Source organism: Rutidosis leptorrhynchoides, chromosome 11 (assembly GCF_046630445.1).
Source record: "Rutidosis leptorrhynchoides isolate AG116_Rl617_1_P2 chromosome 11, CSIRO_AGI_Rlap_v1, whole genome shotgun sequence".
NCBI lineage: Eukaryota > Viridiplantae > Streptophyta > Magnoliopsida > Asterales > Asteraceae > Rutidosis > Rutidosis leptorrhynchoides.
The window spans coordinates 142567438-142574474 of record NC_092343.1 but is presented as its reverse complement, the minus strand read 5'-3'; the positions used below and the strand labels follow the sequence as shown (position 1 = coordinate 142574474).

The 7037-nt window shown below is 34.1% G+C and overlaps 1 non-coding gene across 1 annotated transcript; it reads left to right on the top strand.

The window, feature by feature from the left end:
* The first annotated feature begins 1682 nt into the window (after window positions 1–1682).
* Window positions 1683–1789, top strand: LOC139879237 (small nucleolar RNA R71). Its single transcript, XR_011770091.1, has one exon. It is a non-coding gene; the product is annotated as a small nucleolar RNA R71 (small nucleolar RNA).
* The last annotated feature ends 5248 nt before the right edge of the window (window positions 1790–7037 follow it).

Genomic DNA, 7037 nt, shown 5'->3' with positions numbered 1-7037 from the left:
CGCTGGGATCCTCTTCTTCTATTTCTGGGTCATTTATAGACTATGATTCGACACCCATTTCGATATCATCGGCTGGTGGTGACTCGTCATCGGAAGTGATCCGTCTAGTGGAAATAGCAAACATCTCTGCCTGCCCAGAAAGATCGGTTGGTCGGTCAATTTTGAAGGTAACGCTCTCCCCATGTGATCGTAAGATCATGGTTTGATTGTACACATCTATGACAGTCCTAGCCGTATTCATGAAAGGTCTTCCTAACACTACTGGGGTGTGTAGGTCTTCCTTGATATCAATTACTATGAAATCCGTAAGATACAAGAATTTGTCGACTTTTACCAAGACGTTCTCAATTATGCCCTTAGGATATCGAATTGTATGATCGGCAAGTTGGATTGTCATTATGGTTGGTGACAAGTCTCCTAACTCTAATCTCTTGTAGAGAGAGTAGGGGATTAGGTTGATACTTGCACCTAAATCTGCTAGCGTATGAATGGTTCCAGATTGGTAGATTGAACACGGGAAAACGAATCGGCCCGTATCTCCTAGCTTTGGTGGTAGAGAGTTTCTGAGTAATGCAGAGCATTCTTCACTAAGTGGAATTTTGTTAGAGTCTGGTATCCTCTCCTTTGTAGAAAGAAGCCTTCGGATGTATCTCTTCTGGTTGAGAACTTTGGATATGGTGTCCAAGAATCTTCCGTCAAGTTTGAAGGAATCAAGCTTGGATGGTTCTTCTTGTAGCCTCCTAGGATAAGGTACGCGAAATGGAGTTTCAGGGGTCAGCTTCTGAGTATATGTAGATTTGTTCTTGAGCCTAGTTGACCTTCTCCGTGGTTCTTCCTCTGGGATTACGGAATCCATTTGCTTTGCTTCTTCTATGTGGGAATTTTGGATAGTATTACTTGGCAATCTTCCCTGCGGTCGGGTTTCAAGGCATTGTGATAACTGTTCGAGCTGCGTTTCCAAACTTTTGAGCAGAGCCAATTGATTTCTCATTAGTATCTCAGTCTAATCTTGTCTGGTTGCAGTTCTCTGATTTAGATGTTGTTGTCCTTGGATGAACTGAGTTAACTGATCATCAGCTCCGAGAGTGGGGTTAGTTTCTTTTGTAATCTGGGTGGTAGGGGAATTTTCCTCAACTAGGAGACCAGTGAGTGGAAGTGGTTGATCATAGGTCAATTGAGATTATTGGGCTGGGTAAGGTGGATAGCGATAGTGGAAAGGTTAATTGCTTCACTGAAATTGATTAATCCTAGGTGGTTGATTGAATCCGGGATTTGGTGGACGAGCTGGGTATTGGACGTAACAGACTGAACCTTCAAGGTTTTCGTACTCAACTTGATAATCTTCAGTAGGTTGCGGGTTGGTACAATTAACACAAGCCTGAGCTTGGTTAACCTGCTGCAGCTGCGTCTTCAATTCTCCGAGTTGTTTGGCAAGAGATTCCATCTTATCTGTGAGGTATTTGATGGCCTCCGTTTGATTGTTAAGTGCGGAGAGTGGTGCAGATGATGAAGTTGTTTCACCACTGTTCCAGTCATGATGATGCATCATCATGTTCTCGAGCAATTCTCATGCTTCGCCTGCAGTTTGGTTCATCAGATTCCCTTGAGCTGCTGCATCGATCGTTGTCCTATGATTTACCGTAAGACCATTATAGAAGGTGCAGATTTGGGCTGACCGTTCTAGCTGGTGATTAGGGCATTTCTTCAGCAGGGTTTTAAAACGCTCCCATGCAGTGTAAAGAGATTCATCATAACTTTGCTTGAAGCTAATGATGTCATTCTTCAGTTTGGTTTGTTTAGAAGGAGGGAAATATTTGGTTAGGAATTTAGTAGCCATCTCCGTCCATGACGCGATGGAATCTTTTTCCAATCCTTCAAACTAAGTTTGAGCATGATGAGTGAGAGAATAGGGGAACAAGTATAGCTGGACTATATCTTGTCCTATCCCTGGCTGTTTGTAGGAGTTCGAAAGAGATATGAATTTATCAAGGTGAGAATTATGATCGTCATTCGGTAATCCGTGAAACTAATAGCTATTCTGAATGAGCTGGATGATGTGATGTTTTAACTCGAACGAGTGTCCTTGAATCTCTGGAAATCTGATTGGTCCTCCTCGACCTTCAATCGAGGGTTTGGTATTTTCTGCTAAAGTAACGCGTAATGCCATTTAGTTTCTGATTCTTGCTTCCTTGCGTGCTTTAGAGATTATTGCGTCTGGATCGGGTACGAATAACAACGGCCCTAGTCTAGATTGGGGTTGGGTCATACACTAGGTATGCCTTTTTGTTTTTAATTTTCGCAAATAAGCTAAATTATAATAGGCTAAACTAAACTAAGTTAATCTAATTCTAAGGTAATCTAATTTAATCTAAGTTAATCTAAGGTAATCTAATCTAAGGTAGTCTATGTGACGACCCGGCAATTCCCGACCAATTTTAAACTTAATTCTTATATGATTCCGACACGATAAGCAAAGTCTATAATGTTGAGTCTCAAAAACTTTGAACTGTTTTGTATATTCAATTGACCTTCGACCATTCTCGACGATTCATGAACAACTATATATAAATAGATACATATACATTAATTTGAAAATATTATTTGAAATAATATATGATTTAATTGTTGAAAATAGATATGAAAAATAATATGCGATGTAATGAAAACTATTATTATAAATATATAGATATATATTTATATATATAAATATGTATATAAATATTACTTGTAATTATATAAATTATATTAAAATTCAATGGTTTAAAGATATATAATATATTTATTTAGTAGTTAAACTTGCTATTTAAAACTCTTTATATATAGAAAGAGAATATATTAAAAATAATTGATTTCGAGCCTAATTAGTAAACGTCAGTGACACTCGGTTGACGTTTTGTTAATTTTAATATAGATATAATACACGTTCATGAATGATTAAGATAAAAGTTGGACTGTAAATTGATTACGAAGATTTTAGATTTGTTAAAAATATTTTTACATTTCTAAATTTAAATATTAGTACTCCGTACATATAAATTGGAACAGAAAATAAATAATTATCGAACCTTTTTGATCAGGTTTCAATCAGGTAATGAGTGAAATAATTAAATATGATTAATCTAAAAATTTGAGATTTTTAAGAACACTTTTATCCGTAACTGTTTAGCAATGGACACATCCCGTAAGAACTGTCGGTAGCATTCAAACAAATGAAATTCACAAGATCATTACTGCAGCATAGGATTCTTATGATTTTATTATTATTATTATTAATTATTATTAATTATTAATAATATTAAATCTATTACTTTACAACTACATATAGATATATATCTGTGTACGTACATGATTCTATCATCACCTTCACCACTCTCCTGCTTCTACTCCGTGAACAACAATCCTACACAACCCTCACCTTCGCTATCCGGCTACTCCATCTCCTCGCACCACCATGTAACGAACCACCTTCGATCACCATCATCAACACCGAAAACCAACTTGTAACGCTATCTTCCTAAAAACCGCCACACCTTCACCATTTAGGTAACACGTTAGCCAACATCATGATTGGCAACCGAAGAACGATCACCAATAAACCACCTTCAACCGAGAACAAAACAACCATCATTACCTCCGGCTTCCTCCATTTGCCACCACCAATATACACCAACACAAACCCGTCACCCACATCCAACGAAACAACCACCGCAACAACTATTTCATTATGTTATTCACTAACTATTGTTGCAACCGTAAACCATCACGCAAACTGTGATCACCACCACAAAACACCACTCTCTCTCTTCTCTCTCTCATGTTTTTTTTCTATTTTTTTTGCTGAAACCATCGAATGCCGCTGCTTTTCTTCTGTTTTTAACTTCTGATCCAGGAGTGAATAACGCGAAAATGGTGATGATGAAGAATAAAGAAGACGAGGAAGGTGATGTGATATTGATTGTCGAAGTGTTATAGTAATTAGGATGAGTAAGATAATTAGATTACGCAAGATTATAATTCTGTGATGATGAGATGATGCATACATAATTATAATTATGAGAATAATGATGATGATGATAAAGAGAATTAAATGGATTTAGAAGAAGATGAAACAGAAATACTAGGGTTTAATAAATTAAGGATTCCATTTATGTCAGAAAAGAAACAGATGGAGAAGTGGTTTAGAGGGTGGTTGTTTAAATAAGAGGTCCTGAGTTCAATCCTAACTTGCAGCAGTTGTTTATTTTTTTTCGCTTCAGTTAACAGTTGGGCCATAATTGTTGGGCCGAAAGCTATTATGCTCTGTTGGGCCGAGACTAAGATCTGCTGTTGGGTCGTTGGTGATCTGTTGTTGGGCTAAAAATAATACGGGTTATATTAAATAAATACTAAACTTAAATTAGAAATTTAGAAATGGTTGAATGGTTTAGGAAGTGAACGGCTGAGCGAGAGGTCGCAGGTTCGAGTCCCAGTTGGAGCAGTTTATTTTTTTGGGCCGAATTCTCTTGAAGGTAGTTTCAATTTACATTATTATTATTATTATTATTATTATTATTATTATTATTATTATTATTATTATTATTATTATTATTATTATTATTATTATTATTATTATTACTGTTATTTCTATTATTATTATTATTATTATTATTATTATTATTATTATTATTATTATTATTATTATTATTATTATTATTATTATTATTATCATTATAATTATTATTATTATTTGCTAGTATTAAGTATTATTGTTATAATTGTTAGTATTACTATTATTATTATCATTATTATGAACATAATGCAAATTATCACTATAAATATTATTATTAGTATCATCTTACAAATTGTTAGTAATATGATTAGGATTATCGATATTAGTAAAATTATTAGTAGTATCATTACCATTAAATTTATCTTTTAATAAAATTTCTATTGTTACTAAAATTATCATTATTATTATTAGTAAAATTATTTTTTTTATAGTTATTATTATTAGTGTTCATTATTATTAAAATTAACATTTTAATTAAAAGTATCATTTCTTACTAAAGTTACCATCTTTATCATTAATACTAAAAGTATCAATTTTAACTCTATTAACATTATTTTTTTTTATTTATCATTACTAACATTATTTTAGTATTATTGTAATATAAATATATACAAAAATATATTTGATACACATAACATAACAAAATTTATATTTTGATTTATTTTAAATATATAAGATGAAAATATGAAAACATATTGGTTATTAATATAAAAATGATATAAATTTGTTCGATTACAATATGAGTGTTAATAAATACATAAATGATATAGGTTCGTGAATCCGAGATCAACCCTGCATTGTTCGGTTTTGTAATATGTATTTTTACTACAAAATACAGTATGGTGAGTTTCATTTGTTCCCTTTTTAAATGCTTTTGCAATATATATTTTTGGGACTGAGAATACATGCGCTTTTATAAATGCTTTACGAAATAGACACAAGTACTGAAAACTACATTCTATGGCTGGATTATTAAATCGAATATGCCCCTTTTTAGTCTGGTAATCTAAGAATTAGGGAACAGACACCCTAATTGATGCGAACTCTAAAGATAGATCTATCGGGCCCAACAAGCCCCATCCAAAGTACCGGATGCTTTAGTACTTCAAAATTTATATCATGTCCGAAGGAGGATCCCGAAATGATGGGGATATTCTAATATGCATATTGTGAATGTCGGTTACCAGGTGTTCAATCCATATGAATGATATTTTTGTCTCTATGCATGGGACGTATGTTTATGAGAAATGGAAATATGAAATCTTGTGGTCTATTAAAATTATGAAATGATTATTTATGTTAAACTAATGAACTCACCAACCTTTTGGTTGACACTTGAAAGCATGTTTATTCTCAGGTATGAAAGAAATCTTCCGTTGTGCATTTGCTCATTTTAGAGATATTACTTGGAGTCATTCATGACATATTTCAAAAGACGTTGCATTCGAGTCGTCGCGTTCATCAAGATTATTATTAAGTCAATTATAGTTAGATATATTATGAAATGGTATGTTTGCCGTCAACTTTTGATGTAATGAAAGATTGTCTTTTCAAAAACGAATGCAATGTTTGTAAAATGTATCATATAGAGGTCAAGTACATCGCGATGTAATCAACTGTTGTGAATCGTTTATAATCGATATGGACTTCGTCCGGATGGATTAGGACGGGTCTCTACAGTTGGTATCAGAGCGGTGGTCTTAGTGAACCAGGTCTGCATTAGTGTGTCTAACTGATAAGTCGTTAGGATGCATTAGTAAGTCTGGACTTCGACCGTGTCTGCATGTCAAAAGTTTTGCTTATCATTTCGTGTCGAAAATTACCTGCTTATCATTTTTAGAGAATCACTTGCTTATCATTCTTAATCTAGATATATCTTACTGCCTGGATTGCAGGAATAGTGTATAGACAAAATTCATATCTTAGCGTATCTGCTAATCTATATCGTAGCGTATCTGTTATTGTTACCTTTGCCTGACAGTTTCCGTAGATTCCTCCGTAATTTATGGGATTTTAGTATTATATATGCATATATAAATTATGTATTGCCGAGTACTAATCTATATCCTATAATCAATTTCTTATCGAAAATCCTTCATCTGATCGTATGAGATGAATCCCTCAACCAATTCGAGTCCCTCAGATTTCGATAGTTATTCCGACAGCTATTCCGACATGAATATTCACCTAAGCTCCGAAAGCGGTGTCACCAGAATGAATTAACCAATCATCCATCCCCAATTCATCTGATAAAATCGTAGCCTACTTAATCAATGGAGATGAGAAGAAGGCGATTCTCTTCACTAAAAGAATTCACCCCTTGGTGAAGAACCTGAAGCATTTACCGGCGAGCCTAACCAAAACACCATTTTCAGTCTCATTTCCCGAATACCTCGCCACGATTATATTCTATCAAAAATTCTAAACCTTATTCATCCACTCGTTCCGACCGACAATCATCCCGGAGTAATAAGTCAACGAGCTTCGC